General features: G+C 38.0%; 1 protein-coding gene across 4 annotated transcripts in view; it reads right to left on the bottom strand.

The window, feature by feature from the left end:
- Window positions 1–6,153, bottom strand: part of slc8a3 (solute carrier family 8 member 3) — a 48,399-nt gene extending 42,246 nt beyond the window's left edge. For all 4 annotated transcript variants that reach the window (XM_079855957.1, XM_079855958.1, XM_079855959.1 and 1 more), the window contains exon 1: window positions 5,457–6,153. The gene's annotated coding sequence lies outside the window, so the exon portion shown is untranslated. The remainder of the gene's footprint in view (window positions 1–5,456) is intronic.
- Window positions 6,154–18,000: the final 11,847 nt, after the last annotated feature.

The raw sequence follows: 18,000 nt of genomic DNA, 5'->3' as shown, positions 1-18,000 counted from the left end.
CTGAACTGCTGAAATGAGTCGTCAGCAATTCCACTCTTACTTCCTGTTACATAACTGCGTGATAAAGTAACAAATTTGCATTATGCCCGCCTTTGGTCTTCCTTGCCTGGAAGAGTTTGGTTCGTGTTGTCGACATGTCGAGAAGATGCTGTTTTCAGTGCTGCAAATCCACTTTTCAGATACGGTAATAGGCTTTTTTAAATCACAACAGACTGGGCCGTCTGACCAATCAGAGCAGTGTATGCTCTCAGAAAGGCGGGGTTTAGAGAGACGACTCTTCGAATGATCCGTTTTCAGACTCTTTTGAGGTGTAATGTATATTATGAGAAAATGAAAGTGTTTTTTTGACCTTGGATGCCTGTAAACCTATTGTAGAAGACCTTCAAAACAAAATTAGGAACCTTTAAAATAGCATAATAGGGGCACTTTAAAGTGGTGGACAGCATGCAACAAAATATTTTTACTTTGTGTAAGTACATTTTTCAAGTATCTGTACTTTTTATTTTAGGAAATCGCACTGAACGACTCATTGGTGAATTGGACTGATCCGATTGCATCTGTTCTCGAGTCAACAACTGATTCAAATTATCCGGTCAGAGCAAGTCTGACTCAAAATGCGCCAAGAACGTGAATTCCTCAGAGCTTGAGTGCATGTGCGAAAAGTAAGTTACTAATGCTGAATTTTAGGATTTATTATTGTAAATGAAAATCATATTCAGGTCACAACTGTCAGTTGTTTGTTAACTAAATCTGCTGTAAAAGCATAATACATAAATGCATAAAATGCTTGAATGTGGACATGTCTATATTTGTGTATTACTGTCTAAACAGGGTAGGTTTTATGTAAAAACTAAACAACATTAAAACAATGCAAATTAATGCCCATGCATCTTATCAAATGATATAAAACTAGTATGTTTGCATAGCGTTCCGTTCTGCTTAAAACTGTAACACATTTGACGTCTGTTTTTATATTTAGGGCCCGTCGAACACCAAAGTGTGAGGACCCTCTTGGAATTGTTCCATTTATGTGTGTTTATATTTGTCAACACACATTTAGACACATTTAGTTTTTCCTCATTTCTATAATTTGTTATTTTCACCTGTTTGACCACTTGAATTATCAGTAATTATCAGTAGGGTAGCAAAAAAAACTTTTTTTTGTGTGTCTGAATAATATTCCTTATTGACTAGTGCTGACTGCTTGAGAATACATAATTTATAATGATGCCAGACTGAGCTGTAACCTAAAAGCTCTATCTGTGTGTCTAGTAGTACATAAAAAATCAAGTACTTTTGTACTTTCCCTCAATACTTAATACTTTTACTGGAGTAATATTATATTAGGTACTTTTACTTAAGTTCTTGATTGATGTACTTCGTCCACCGCATGCTTACATTTTTAATAATGAGGGAAATGAACTAAAAACCTTCAGATCAAGGCATTATATTGCAAGAAGCTGCACAGAGGACTGAAAGGAAACATCTCCTTGCCAAACACCCACACAGAAAACCTCAGGAGATCTTCTGCTCAGGTCAAAAGCACTCATATGTGTGTAAGAGTATAATCCCAATTTGACCCTCCAAAAGCACTGTGTAATAAAACCACAATTTGATTCTCCAAGTCTCAAGCTGCAGGTCTCCTGTGTGTGTGAGTGTGTGCGTATGTGTGTGTGTGTTGATGCACTCTTGGTGGTAAGCAAACACACTTCAGAACATGAAAAAGATCTTATACATTATTCCAAATACACCCATGAGATGGCAGAGTGCTGACAGAGACGACAACACACACGCATACCATCTCTTTCACTCTCTCAGCATCAGAGTCAATGCCAGCATGAAAAAGTAACGCACTAAAAATACAGTAAAGAGACGACACACACACTTTCACACAGCATTGCTTGGAAAGCCCACACAGAGAGCAAGTAGCTCTTCCACTCTTACAATTACACATTTCTTCTTTTATCCTGCTCCTGCTCTTGGTCTGTTTTTCTCAGACTTCCTCTGTGAGTTGATGAGAATTTTTATGACTGTATAACTTTCTTCTGTGAGGGAAAAAAAATATTCTGAAGTATATTGTGGTCCAAACATCACGTGACCAGTGTTATTTTAGTAGTATAGTAGTACTCGGCAAGTATTCTCATAATCAAAGTTATGTCTGAAGTGAACGTAAACTGTTGAGAAAGAAATTGGATGTGTATCATTATATTGGATCTGTGCATTGGATCTTAAAGTGACAGCAGCCTACAGTATAAAAAGCTGCTGTTGTCTATTTGATCATGTTAATCAAACAACAAAACACAGCTTTAACAAAGATTAAGCTATATTAAATTTATATAACTTTGTTATATAATGTTTGAACTTTATTAGTTAGGCTAGTGGTTTTTGCTGTGGTATCGAAGCACATTAAAGTGTGCTTTAAATAATAAATGGAATTTATTTACACACTTGAGTACTTTGAGTGGAATTTATTACTTAAAGCTTCCCTATTAAGCTTTAATTTAGTTTTAGTCATTTGAATACTTAAATTTACACTTATTATTTCAGTTAGTTGACAACATTTCTTATTAAGTTCTTAAGTTTTTCATCTAATATTATATTTTATTTTATCTATTTTATTTTATATTAGTTTTAGTTAACAATAACAATAGGGATATACCGATATGAACATTTTGGCCGATACCAATAATTCTTTCAATTTGAAAGCCGATAACCAATATATTGGCCGATAAATCTAAATCCAAATTTTTCTATAATTTTTGAGAGCCTGATTACTAAACAAAAGTCTCACCATTAAAAGCCATGTCCCAGCACACAATTATAATGTTCTCATTATAATTTTATGTAGCCTATACGACAGCCTATATGACAGCACACGTTGCACTTAACTGTATTTTCCAAATGTTCTTATTGGGCCGATAACGTTAACATTAAAAATGAACATATATCGGCCGATATATCGTGCATCCCTAAATAACCACACTCCTTGACTTTTTGTATGGTCACAAAAAACACACAAGAGACATTTTCAAAATATCTACTGTTGAGTTCCACAGATATGCAGGTTTGAAATGACATGAGGATGGCTAATGAAAACGATCGCTTTAACTACTTTTAATTATGAATAGCTTACAGCATGGAAAGCCAGCCAATAGCAGTTACGAGAGTCCTACAATGAAACTCAACAGGTTAAAACTATGAGCCGTTGGCAATATCTGGATCCGATCACACAGATGGTGGGTCTGAATCTCATTCATACCATGATCAGGTCAGATCTCTGAAGAAACATGACTGGCAGCATTTCAGGATGGTGAGCCAATCGTGGGTAACCTCCTTTCCACCACCTCAGCTGTTCCCATGGCAATGAGATGCCTGTGGGTTACAGGCTAATACGATCATGTAGATCTCAGCATGCGTTAAAGTACCTCGTTGGCACCTGTAAGCAATGGGCAAATAGCAAATAGATGCCTTGATGTGTTTCGGAGCACACAAATTCTCCACGACAAGGACTTACTAGTAAACAGGCCACACGCTAGGCGTAAATCGTGGGAAAAAAGTATGTTTGGAAACTTCTGTCCTCACTCCTCCGCTCTCTCCCTCTCGTATATCACACCTCAGAACCCTCAGCAAATCCGTTCATACGCAACTGTTGACAACTGCCGCTGAGAGGCATCCTAGTGTTCTCACTTCAGACAATAAATAGACTACAAATATTCACACAAAAGGCCTATGAACAACTCAGGCTAATTAACATACTAATGAGGCCTTTAAGCTAACGAATTTTGTGTGCTCATTAGAGAAAAAATCGGAGGCAGTCAGCCATGTCTCTGAGTGTGTATACAAATGTATGTATTTTCATCATCATACACACACACATGCACAAACAACACTGTAAAATCTAAATACAACACAAATGCACAACAGCAAGTTTGCCACTGGCAGCATATCTGTTTCCCAGAGTTCTGACTTTCACCGATCTGGAGAAGAAGAAGTACACGTCTCTCAGGGTAACAGGAGACAGGGCGAACTAAAGACACCCACTAACACCAGCCTCCCCCCACCCTATTTTAAGAAATGCCCAGTTGGGCTGACACCTGATAGGGATATAAACAGAGTGTAGGACAGTGTGGCAGGTGGCAGCTGTCCTGAATTAATCACATATCTCAGCAAATTCTCTTTACCTGTTCGGACCCCCAAAAGAACATGAGGAACTCAGATGACTCTACAACTCTACAATAATACCATATGTACATCTTACAAAACCCCTCTGCCTCATGTATGAGCTTTACAGTCATGTTAGTCACATAAATACAGCTCGAGGGACCAAATCTGATGTGCAGGATGCTGGGATTCTGTGAAAGCATCACGTGCTTGAGCTCGGATCCAGAGGGACGTGCAGATAAGTAAACGTTGAAGCACAAGAAACGCATTAGAAACGCACATATCCCCCGTTAAACGGCAAATTGAGGAGGAACCGTCAACAAACAGATCATTAATGGTTTCACCCGCCACGAACCACCCAATTATCCTCGTAAGTCGTAAGTGAATTGTAAAGAACTTAATGATGCTGGTAGTAGTTCCGATTCATCTGACGTTTAAAGCATTTTTAGTGCTTTTAAGCAAAAAATATATTTATAAGAAATAATTACATTTACTACCCTCAGCATCCTAATGCATAAAGCTGTACATTATGAAATTAATAACTTGGGGCTCAGTAAGCGAGTCAATAAATTCACTAATGGCTTCGAGTGATTCATGTGTTTTTGACTCACTAAAAAGAACCGGCTCATAAGAGTCATTCGTTCGGGAATCGAACTACATTGGCCGTGCTGTATGTTTTGGATTCACCAAGAACCACCGGCTCACAAGAGTCATTTGTTTGAGAATCGGGCTACATTTGTCACTAGGTTCAGTGCCACTGAATAGTGGTGAAGAAACACTGTCAAGTGTATTTTAGTACGGTGATCTGTCCGCATCAGCGGAAGAATGCATGTCCAAAAAACCGAATGCCAGAAAAATCCTTCGTTTTTTTTTATTGGAACAGGTTCTCAGCCCAAACGATCCATATATGAGTCTCATACTTCACCATAAACTAAATCCACATATGTTATCGTTAAAATAAAGGCATCCCGATCATTATGGTCATTTCTGTAAGCATTTCAAAGACGAATTCAGCACTGACAGTGATTATTTTACGGTGGCAACATGATGGAAATGATTCTGTGACGCAAATTTGGAGACATTCTCTCTCCACCACAGTTGCACGTCGCGCTGATCACATCCACTCCGAACTGCTCCTGCCGTTTACCGAGTCAAATTCGCAACATTCCAACTACTCTTAAATAAAGCCGGCGGCGCAACTACTCTTAAATTAAGCCGGCGGTGCCTCGAACTGCACTAATTATCGCTGACTAACCAATAGCGACGCACAAACGCATTGAATGGAAGGTACGTACCTGTGATTTGAGCAAATGAGGAATGCTTTCCTCCTAAATTATTTTCAGCCAGATCAGTTTCCTCTCCGTTAAGCGTGCAGCTGGCTGCTCCTCGGTGTCAGAAATACCCCAGGGCCGCTTTCGCCCTCCTCACTCCTGCGCACACGCACACACACACGGACCGACTGCCGGTGCCTCTGCCCAGTTCCGGCAGATCGATGGAACCGGCGAAGTGATGCCTCTTTCCCTCGCGCGTCTCTGATGGATGCGCCGGTCACCGGGGCTGTCAGCGCGCGCTCAGATCGAAGCGCCGTTGAAAAATGGAACCTTGGAATCCATGTGATCGGTTTTTCCGCGAGCCCCGAGCAACAGCGGCGAACGAACGCTCGCTCGCGCCCCCTCCTCCTTCTCTCTCTCTCTCTGCCCGTCTCACGTTATAGCGCAGGAAACAAGTTGGTGTTCTCACAACCGAGCGGGCCTCGTTTCATTTCATGACCAAGCATCCCGATTCAGCACCAGTGCAACCGCTGCTGTGTGTGAAACCTTCCCTCTATCAGCATCTGTGTGTTTCATCTACAGGCATCACAAACCCCTTGCTTAGTTACCGCTTCATTTGATCACTCAGCTGAGAGACTGCTCGTTTTTCCCTGGATCACGAGAGGGGGACAAATTTAAGATGGCAAATATTGAAAATTAAAGTCACCTCTCCCCCCCCCCCCCCAATCTCCGCCTCCCTTCTCCAGATTTCGCCTTGGAAACACACCCTCCGCCGAACGCACGCGGACACACGCGTCTACGTCATCGCATCAGCTGGGACTGTGAAGATGCACCATAATTCATGTGCATGTAATATCACATCTGCGCGCGTGCCTTGAATCATTGTTAAAACGCCACGTATGATCATATGTGGAATAATTGCATGGAACAGGAGGTCAAAAAATATAATATTTGCTCTAGAGAGCCTTTAATGTTGCATGCTGTCCATGTTGTCCTTCAGCTTTCACATGCACCTAAAATTATACTCCATACAATTTGCTTTTTTTATTATTACTTTGTAATCTAATTTAATATCACATTCCGCACTACTGATACATCAGCCAGGCCGAATAATATTGGGCCATTTTGAAACTGTAGCAAATAACAGAAATGGCCATCCTGAATAGAATTTGTTACAAAATATTGGTAGCCATTTCAAAGAATAGAAAGAGTAAAACAAAAAAGTATACACAAATTACTTAATGTACTTAGCCTACTAAATGCCATCTCATTTGCTGTCAAAGGCATAGTTCATGTCGTTCCAAACCTGTATGACTTTTTCTTTCTTCTGTTGAACACAAAATTATATATTTTAAAGAACGATGGAGTCCAAACATCACTGGACCCCATTATATCTTCTTTTGTGTTCCACAGAATGACGGAAAGGATACAGGTTTGGAACAACATGATGATGTATTAATGATGACAGGATTTACATTTTGGAGTGAACTTTTAAATTGTTTTTTATTATTAATATTTTTATTGGACCCTGCTCTATAGATTTCAGTGTTGACCATTAAATAACCATTGACTTATTGTGAACTATTAATCAAAAATGTAAAAACGAGCTCCACTGAAACAACATTCCTTTTCAGTCTACAAACCCTCTCTTTCCAACCACCTGCCATAGAGAGAAAAGTCCTGTCTGACCCTTTTTTCTCATCGACTATCCTGTTTCACTTTGAAATGCCTCACATTACATAACTATTTGTTTCTGTGTCTGGTGCAATGCCAAGGTTAACTTAAATACATAAAATGATAAAAAAGTACACTGAAAGATGCATTGCATTTACTTTTATTCAAAGCATCAGTTGAATGCACATGTAACAAAATGGGTCGCAAACACTTTTTCATGTTAACTATAAAACTCAGAGACTCTACACAACATATTCTGAGGGCATATATTTATGGGATTTAATAGGCGGTTTTGAATTTAAGCTCAATATTGTTGACAGTGCATAACAAATGATCTCAGATCAGCTGTTTACAAGTGAAAATCTATGAGGCCTTTTACTGACAATCAGATCCAAAACATATCAGTCACTTAATCTGTGTTCCTGGAGATATCATTAATGCTGATATTATCAGTCTTACTTCCAGCCAAGGAAAGTGTGTGTGTGTGTGTGTCTGAGAGAAAGAGAGAGAAAGAGACTATGCCCAGGGTAATCAGCCCACTGTAGCATCCTCTTCTAATTATGGCTGCCCTTCACATGAACAAATCATTTATCACACATATAACAAAAGCTAAAACAAACCAGGAGAGACACACACAAGTAATGACCTGTTAACACACACACCAGCTGTTCTGTTGGGGAGGATTGTGGGTATTTAGAGTGAAGGACAAATCAGCTGAGGAGCGAATCAATGAATGGATGGTTCCCGAGCCGGTAGCCAGCCATCTCTCTGGTGTTTGTGAATACAATGTGAGTTTAGCACTCATGTTTTCTTCAGCGGCAGACTCTGACGGACACTGAGAGGCTGATGCAGCGAGAGCCGGAGAACAGCAGATATACACCTCAGCTGTCGGTCTCCTCTTGCAGTGAGACAGGCTTGTGGCAGGCAAAAAGTCCATCAGCTGAATCAGCATGTCTGTCCACCCTCTACCTACCGGGGACAACACCTTAGTGGCCAGCTCTAATGCACAGTGATGGGAAATTAACACACAGATACACACACATAACGAAGGAACATTCATCTCTTCTGTCAAACTCAAACACAGGTCAAACTGTGTGTGTATCCTCACCCTCTCCTCTGACTCCTCAAAACCGCAGCTGCTCCGAAGTCAAGGCTACCTAGGACATCCAGAAGCTATCGAATACACACACACACACGTTGGGTTTCCATGTTTTATGGTGACTTTCCATAGACATAGTGATTTTTATACTGTACAAGCTGTATATTCTAACCCTAAACCTACCCCTAAACACAACCCTCATAATTATTTTATTTTTTTCAGATTTACAAGCTGTTTTCCTTATGGGGACCAAAAATTTCCCCACAAGGACAAGGAGGTCGGATATTTCCCTCTTTGTGGGGACATTTTGTCCCCTTAACGTAGGGTTTACCAGGACTACACACACACACAATAAGATTAAGGAGTGTAATTACATTTGCAATGAAGAATAAAATAATTAGCATGAGACACTTTTCACATCCCTTGTGCTTCCATAATTCAGTGTTATTATCGTTTAAGAAAACTATAAAGCGAAAACTAAATAAAAACATGTTCATCATTAACCCTAACCAAATCCTAACTGAAATAAAAATAAAACTATCATAACTAGGACAACTGAAATTAAACTAAAATACAATTAAAAGTTTTACAACCCATCTGCATTACGCAATGACACTAGATACAATAACAGAAATTAACATCATTTAATGAACAAAAACGTATCACAGTTTCCACAAAAATATTAAGCAGCACAACTCATTTCAACATTGATAATAATCAGAAATGTTTCTTGAGCAGCAAATCAGCATATTATTTCTGAAGGATCATGTGACTCTGAAGACTGGAGTATTTATGCTGAAAATTCAGCTTTTGCCATCACAGGAATAAATTAGATTTTAAAACAGTTATTTTCAATTGTAAAAATATTTCAAAATATTACTGTTTTTGCTGTATTGAGCAGCCTTGATGCACGCTTCAGAAACCCTAAACTTTTGAACGGTAGAGTATGTTATATATGAAATATATGACAGGAGGGAAAGTTTGAAATATGAGGGAGTAAGGATGGAAAGCTGTTCAGAGGTGGAGCAAGTTATTTCAATTTGATAACATGTTTTCTGTGGAATAATGTTTACCAATGATTCAAAATAAGACCAGAAAGGCATATTAAGAGAGAAAACAGATTTGCTCTAGATTTCATGTTGGCTTAAAGTGATTATTCCTCTCTAAACAGCAGAATGACATCACTACTTTCCTGTGTATTTGTGACGTGTATATCTGTGTAGTGATGCCATGGAGTAGCGTCTGTGCTCTGCGCGTTGTTGCCCAGCTGGCTTGTTTGTGCCAGTATGTTTGTGTGTGCAAACATGATTGGCAGCTGAAACGTGTGTGTGTGTGTGTGCGTGCGTGCTGAAGTATGAATGAATCTGAGATTGTGTGTCCACGAGATAACGCATTCGTGTGTGTGCTGTGCCGTAGTTCTGCCAGAGGGTGTGTGTGTGTATTTTCTGCCTGAACAGTCCTTCTGCTGCAGAGCATCAGGATATTTATAGAACACAGAATTATGACAAAGAAAAACAATAAGCTATGCATATACAGACAGCATCACCACACAAAAAGGGTTATCAGTCAGTAATGGTGTAGTGCGAGTATCATTTTTTGGGATATAATGGTTTATGTGTGTGAGATACTGCTGTTATCTGTTTGAGCGTGGAGGTGTGTGTGTGTGTGTCACACTAATTACACAGTACGAGCTCTAAAAGATAATTACAATACTAAGAGTTCATGTGGGTGTTTGTTCTTCGAGGGGGGAAGGAAAGGGGTTTTCCTCTAAACGTTGCCAATTTCACAGCAGGGCCCCTTGTGTAACCTACACACACACCTTACCGTCCTCTCTTCCATGTGATTTGCTAGCTCAGGAAGTATGCAGTAAATATTGAATTTGATTTCTTCTTTTCTTAGTGCGCCGATTAATAATTGATGCCGTTTTCTTGCAGTTTGTGATGAAAAATTGAAGCACACGTGTGAGGGAGTCTCAAACCACCAGTCTGAGAACACGACTGCACACTTACAAACTAGCACACTACACATGTGACATAAGACTATATACAAGTACATATGCCTGATATACATTGTTTACTTGCAAAAGGCAGTTTATTAGTTAATGTGTTTGCAAGGCAGCACTATGTTCCTCAAACATTCTGAACCCCAAGAACGATAACTATAAAGATAACTGTAACAATAAATATATATTAGTGTCCACAATGCATGATATCGTTAAAAACATATTGCAGTTTTGTCGTCTGCTGCTTGTATGTTCAAGCTCAAGCTCTTTAAAGCAGTTTGGATTTTGCTCGTTCAGTGTTTTTATTGTTCATCAGCTGTAAAGTAAAAGCATTCTGAAAGTGATCCCAACGATATTATTTCTCTATGTCATAATAGTTATGGTGTGGACTCTTGTTATTCTTTTATTCGATTTTTAGAAAAATATCTTTATCGTTATAGTCCTCGGCGTGAACAGGCCTTTAAACTTCTGGCTCAACTGTTTAATATACAGACTTTATTCAAACTTGGTTTCAATTTCAGTAATAATTTCAGTCTTAGGTGTACTATCTACTTATGTTTTTGCAAAAGACCTCAATTAGTATGTAAACAGATGTAGAAGCAAATACTGTATATATAATATATAACATGCATAGAATGATGTTGATATTGGTTACAATATGAATGCTGAACATTCTGTAAATCAATGGGGGATTTTTTTAAATTCTAAAACTTAAATTCAAGATTAGCCCCCAGTTTCCCAGACAAGGTAGTCTCAGACTATGCATGTTTTAACTGAAAGCAAACCTGTCTGTAAAACCAGGCCTAAAAGTGAAAGCTTCAAAAAAGAAAGGTCAGTACGCTAAAAATATCATACTGACCTTAAACAACCTATATACCCACTATCATAACAACTCGCATGTTCGATGCTGCTGCATATCACATATCAGATCTAGGCAGGTGGAGCTGGGGGAGGTGGAGGATTTCAGAGGAATTCTGATTCAGCGCTACAGCAAACAATGAACAAGACTATTTAAATGTTGAACAAGCAATCTGATTGACTGCAGGATCAGCAGAGGCCAATAAGCTTGTGCCATGCGATAATGATGTGATTGCAGATTGCATGTAAAGAACCTATCAGCCTGCACCATGTAGATTTTCATGTCTGAATCATAGATAGATAGAATTTTTTAGAGATAGAAATCTTTACTGTCACTTTTGATCAAGTTGATCAATTTATTCAGCAAGGATACATTAAGTTCCTTACGGCTTTAATTTAGTACAGTTGTATATATTAGAACAGGAACCTTAAGGGGTGGTTGATTATGATTTCACTTTTCTAAGTTTAGTTAGTGTGTAATGTTGCTGTTTGAGCATAAACAACATCTGCAAAGTTACGACGCTCAGTTCAAAGCAAAGGAAGATATTTGCTTTTAAAGAAATTGCTTTTTAAGGACTACAACAAACGGCTGGTAGAGACTACACCACATTCCTCCCGGGTTAGTGACATCACCAACCCTAAAATTTACATAAACCCCGCCCCCGGAACACGAATTATAGATTATCAAGACAGAATATGCTAATCAATGACTAGAAGATAACTACACATCAGCTACATAAATTCATCAACTAACCATTGAGAAATATCCAGTTGCTTCTACATGTTGTCACTTCTTCTTGAGTCTCTCCATCATTGACTCCGTTGACATCATCTGACTCCGGTTTGAACATAAAAGGCTAAAAGTTTTTGAAATTTCCAGTGCATGTCTGTGTGAGGTAAAAGGACACAAGCTCCGCCCTCTGTGCCGGGAGCAGCAGCTCATTTGCATTTAAAGGAACAGACACAAAACAGTGCGTTTTTGCTCACCCTCAAAAAGTGACAATTTTAACATGCTATATAAAAATATCTGTGGGGTATTTTGAGCTAAAACTTCATATACACACTCTGGGGACATCAAAGATATATTTAACATCTTGTGAAAAGGGCATTATACCACCCCTTTAAGCCCTATAAAAGAGAAGAGAGCACTTACGTTTCCTCTTTGATGAGGCTCTGCAGGTGAGATCTGATGGTTTTGTGGCAAACAGAGTTACATTTACAGCTTACAACTCGTATCTGATCATCTTCCACCAGTCATTGTGCATAGCTACTGGATTGACTTCCTGTGGGAATTGATTCATTTGTGCCATCATCATCCAGGTCACAAAGCTCCTACTCACCTTTGACATTAGGATTGGTCCAATTTTGAAGGACACTAGAAGGAGAAGAGTTTTGCATGGGCAAAAACACTCATTTTATTCTGAAAATAAGGATATTCAAATACATATTTCATTTTAGCCTAACAACATAGGTGAAATGAGGTGATAAAATCTCTCCGAATTGAGGGAGGAGAATCTGTCCACACTGTTCATGTGTCTTTGTGTGAATCTTGACAATGCCTAAGCCAGATTTCTCAAACTCAACACTGTTATAGATTTAATCTGCAAAACTAATCTTAGAAGCACACACACAAAAACCTGCTAGGCAACATCATACATTTAAACATTACGGGCCCATTTTGAATTTTCTCTGTGAAAGTGAAATTAATTAGGCTGAAATGTTTATCTCTGCAGTGAAGAATAAAATAAAAAGATGCTTAACATCAATAAGTCTATAGCTCTGTGGTGAAGGTCTGACTGGAGTTCAAGAGGTCTCATTTAAATGCAAGTGCCACCCTGAGTGGAGGAGTCAGATAAATTACTCAGTGTTTCAGTGAGAAGTGGCGTCCTCACACTGCAGTAAAGGACGCTTGTCCACATAAATCTGTGTTTTTTTTGTTTTTTTTAATTAACGATCTGGGCGGAAGAGGTTACGGGTTCAAGTCGCCACTATACTGTATGTCAGGTTGAGGCGACTGAGGAGTTGTTTAGATCACAAGTCCAGCTCTGTCATGTCTGGATTTTTGAGCAGGGGTTTTATAACATTTAGCATACTTTTTAATCCATAGCAACACACTGTACAATATAGGCAAAAACATGGCTAAAAAATGAATCCACTAAAATACAAACACACATTGCGGTTAAAGATGATGTGTTAAAAACTGTTTTGGTTAAAAGTGTTTGTTGTAAACGCTTTTTTCTATCTGCTTTCCATTATTTCTGGTGTTGCTAGAAATTACACGCTTAAGCTTTAAAGGTGCTTTAGTCAAATATCAGCCGTTCCTCTAACCTTCCACTAGACTACTTTTAAGCCTGTTACTTTTAATCGAATATACAGTAAATATACTATATAGTATACACACACACACACGCTGTTCAAAAGTTTGGGGTCAACAAAAAATTTTTCTCTAAGAAATTAATACTAAGGACAGGACTTGCTACTGCTAATAGATACATAACATGCAGCTGTGAGCAAGTAAGACATGCTGCTGCTGTACAATATAGAGTACATGAATGACCAATAGCAGATCTATACAGGTGGAGCTGGGGAAGGTGGAGGGTTTCTGAAAGTGTGCTACAACCATAGACAGTAAAGGCTACAACTGCTGCAGCAAATGCTGACCCAGTATTTGAAGGTTGAGCAGCGAGCTCATTGGCTACTGATACAGCAGGAACCAATCAGCTGTGCCCTATAGAGAATGATGCGATTGCAAATAGATTGAGTTAAGGACCTATCAGCCTGCGCCATCTAGAGTTTCATGACAGAACTTTGTATTTATAATTTTCTATTCCATATAAATTATTTTCTTTTGAACTTTTTGTTCATCAAAGAATCTTGAAATATTAAGCAGCACACCTGTTTTCAACAATAACAATAAGAAATGTTTCTTGAGCATCAAATCAGCATATTAGAATGATTTCTGAAGAATAATCTGATGCTGAAGACTGGAGTAATAATGCAAAAAATCAACTTTTAGGAAGAAATTGCATTTACAAAAATATTCAAATAGAAATAGGTTATTTTAAATTGTGATATATCACAATACTTCTGTTTATTTATTTAATGGAGCCTTGGTGAGAACAAGATATTTATTTTAAAATAAATTAGTAAAATTCTTACCGACCCCAAACTTTTGAGAGGTAGACATAGTAGGCCTATATGCTAGAATTAATATAAAATGTATATACAAAATAAATAAATAGAGAAAGAGCACTAACCACATTTTCAAGTACCTTATGCAAAGACCAAATCAAAACAAAGGTCACATTTTATTACTATATATCACAAATCAATTAACTAATTAATGATAGGCGAATAAAAATAAAAATAAAGATAAATTAAAGATGTTAAACAGTTTCAACCAACATCAAATGAATGTCCTGTAAAGAATTCACTGCAATACATTCACTTCTTTGCTACAGCAACACTTGTCATGACAAATTAATTAGTCACTTTTTGTGCTCCTCACCTGACCAGCCAAAACATCTCAAAAGCTTATTGAAACATACTAGAGCCTTTCCCCGTCAACACTGTTTTGACTTGGACTGGACACATGAGTGGCTTTAATGCCCCCTGAGGATATCCGGACTCCTGAAGTCAGATTTGTTGACGTGTTCCCTTCGGCCCCTGAGGATTATTCCCACTTGAGCAATTAAAGTGACGGAGCACATGATATGACAGTGCTGGAATTTCCAGCAGGAGAGTGACGAGGGAAAGGAGGGAAAGTCAGCAGGGGCTTGTTAAAATGTGCCTCGGAACAAAGCTTCACATCACACAGATGAGTCAGTGCTGGCGTTAACATTAGCCTGAGAGCAGCAGCCTGTGCCCGGATCCTGTCGGAAATACATGTGCACTCCAGGACTGAATCAAGACCGTGTGCTGCTTCACAGTTGGACGCAATGTATCCTCAAAGATTAAACCTTTTAAATTACACAACCATAGGTGTAGGCATTGATTAAAGCAGCAGGAGGTGATATTTTTCCGCTTTCGCAGGCTCTGTAGCATCTCACTGATGCGTTTATGCCATACAGATGACGAACAGGTGAATAACAACGCCGAGTAGCATACAAAGCACAACAGCCACAAAGAAAGATACAGTGAACCAACAAGTTTGGGGGGGGGAGGATAATCACCATAAATTATAACATAAATCGCAAACACGGCTCAACAATAAGGATGGCCAGAGTGAGAGATTTTTGGGCCAGTTGACCGAACAGAGGTCGACACGACAGTCGCTGGTCCTTTCAGTCTAGTTCTTTAATGCCACTGAAATCTTCCATTCATTGATCCTGTACTTCCATTTTTATGCCTTGAAAATTTTGTTTTCTGAGATGTATTGTACATCGCTGTTGCAAATTCTGCTTTTGTGCCACAAAGATAATAATATTTAGCTGGCTAGCATAAATAGGTTTTGTCAAAATTGCAAAAAATGCCTTGATAGTCATAGTGAAAGCATCAGTATAAATGTGATAAACTGCATAATACATTAGTTAATATCCATCTTGTTGCATATTTTCTTTTCACAAAGAAATATTTTTGTAAAAATCATTAGGTAACACTTTACAATAAAATTTCACTTGTTAACTTTAGATAAGTTAACATGAACTAACAATGAAAAATACTTCTAAAGCATTTATTAATCTCAGTTAATGTTAAATTCAACATTTACAAAAGCTTTACTAAAAATCAAAAGTGCTTGTCTTTGTTCCTATGTTGGCCTGTGTATTTAAGTTCTTCAGTTCTTTCTGTCTGGTGTTGTTTGTGTTGATACATACTGTTACGTTGATCCTTCTGTTGTAAAATCATTATTTAATGAACCTAAGCTAACATGGACTAACAATGAACAATTTAATGTTTTTTTTAACTATCATTAGTAAGAAATGTATTGCTCATTTAAGTTAATGTGAGTTGATATATTAAAATATGTTAACTAATGGGTTAAATTATTGTCATTTTTGTAAAGAAAATGTAATAAATGAAATAGAAAATACAAAAACGCAATTCTAAAAACATTTGAAGTTCACATTCACAAAAATATTAAAAATGCATTGCTAAAAATGATTTACAAATTGCTTAATCTTTGGAGGTAGGATTAGAATTTTTGTGGGGGAAAATCCTTACTATTGAACCCTGTAAAATATCTATCAAATTTTTAAAGCTACCTAGAATATAAACATTAGCATACTGTTAAATGTGAAGGAGTCATTTCTGAAACACTTGTAAAACTGAACTGTAAAAATACGCAAGTTCCCAAAACCTTTTCTCCACAAATTAAAGGGATAGTTCACTTTGAAATTAAATTTTGGTATGTTTTAGCTTACCTCAAGGGCATCCAAGATGTAGGTGTCTTTGTTTCCGCAGTAGTTTCAATTTTGATATTTTTAGGTCAAATCTTTCTTGTCTGTCAGTCATATAATGCAGGTCTATGGTCATCACCTCAAAGATAATGCACAGAGAAGTCCAAATTAAACAATTCCCCATCTTGAGTACACATTGATGGCCTAAGACACGAAACGAGCGGTTTGTGTGAGAAAACGAACAGTATTTATATCGTTTTTACCTTTTGTACACTTTCCGGCGCTTGCGCAGACTAAGCCAGAACGCGCGCAAACGTCACACACCAGGAAGCGCGCTCGCACCCTCAGATCACTTGGATGTGGTTGTGTAGAGGTAAAAACGATGTAAATACTGTTCGTTTTCTCACACAAACCGCTCGTTTCGTGTCTTAGGCCATCAATGTGTACTTACAATGGGGAATTGTTTAATTTGGACTTCTCTGTGCATGCTCTTTGAGATAGTGACCACATAGACCTGCATTATATGACTGACAGACAAGAACGATTTGACCTAAAAATATCAAAATTGAAACTACTGCGGAGACAAAGACACCTACATCTTGAATGCCCTTGAGGTAAGCTAAAACATACCAAAATTTAATTTCAAAGTGAACTATCCCTTTAACGTGAAAAGAAAATGGTAATCGACTTCAAGAGGTAAATACTGAAATTATTTGATAATATACTATATTTTATTTATAAGTCTTATGTCGAAAACCTAAAATTTCGACAGAAAAAAAGTTTTATAAAATGATAAACCTAATTTTAACAAAAAGGATAAGTCAAAACGATCAATTATAGGTATTTTATCAGATCCATGAACAAGTTAACTTAGATTTTTAGAAAGCACATTAGATTATTTCAACCAGTTAAAATTTACAACAAAAATGTGGGAACATTTTTCGCATTGGTCTGAACGGAAATGGCGGACGGACTGAATGAAAATGTACACAACTCTCTAGTCTAGTACGTTAGGTGACGTCACGCTCACGAAACAGCAGAAATAGAACCGTTTCCACGGTAACCTCTATAAACAAAGCAGCGCTGAGCTGAGCTTATAAACACCACTTTATTACACGGAGGGAACAAGAAAAGCCAATGTCAGTTCCCCATTACACATTCACAGAATTCATTCATGTATTCTTTCATATAATTTCTCTCACTGCACTCTGCCTTCCATCATGTTTTCACACAAAACGAAACATACGATGCGCCTGCGCGAGAATGTTGCTAACTTTGGACAGTATTTACCTAAGTACGTTACGTACCGTAAGTCTTTCAAACCGCGATAATCAAATACTGTTTTAAAGTACAGAGGGTCATTCATGCCTACTGCCATTAGACTATACACCATTCATCCAGCACTGATTCTGTTTGCACCACTGAAAGAAAATGGGAATATATTATCACTCAAACGCACTAATGGGTCTTGAGTTATGTATTACTGTGAATGTGAACTGACAAAGTAACACACAAGGCATAAGAGTTAGTTACAGTCTGCCTGATACCATAAATAAGACACTGTACAGAGAACATACTATACACATATCCAGCCACAAG

The sequence above is a fragment of the Squalius cephalus genome (assembly GCF_949319135.1).
Source record: "Squalius cephalus genome assembly, chromosome: 21".
Classification (NCBI taxonomy): Eukaryota; Metazoa; Chordata; class Actinopteri; order Cypriniformes; family Leuciscidae; genus Squalius; species Squalius cephalus.
The sequence above is the reverse complement of the archived record's forward strand: the minus strand, read 5'-3'. Positions and strand labels throughout refer to the sequence as shown.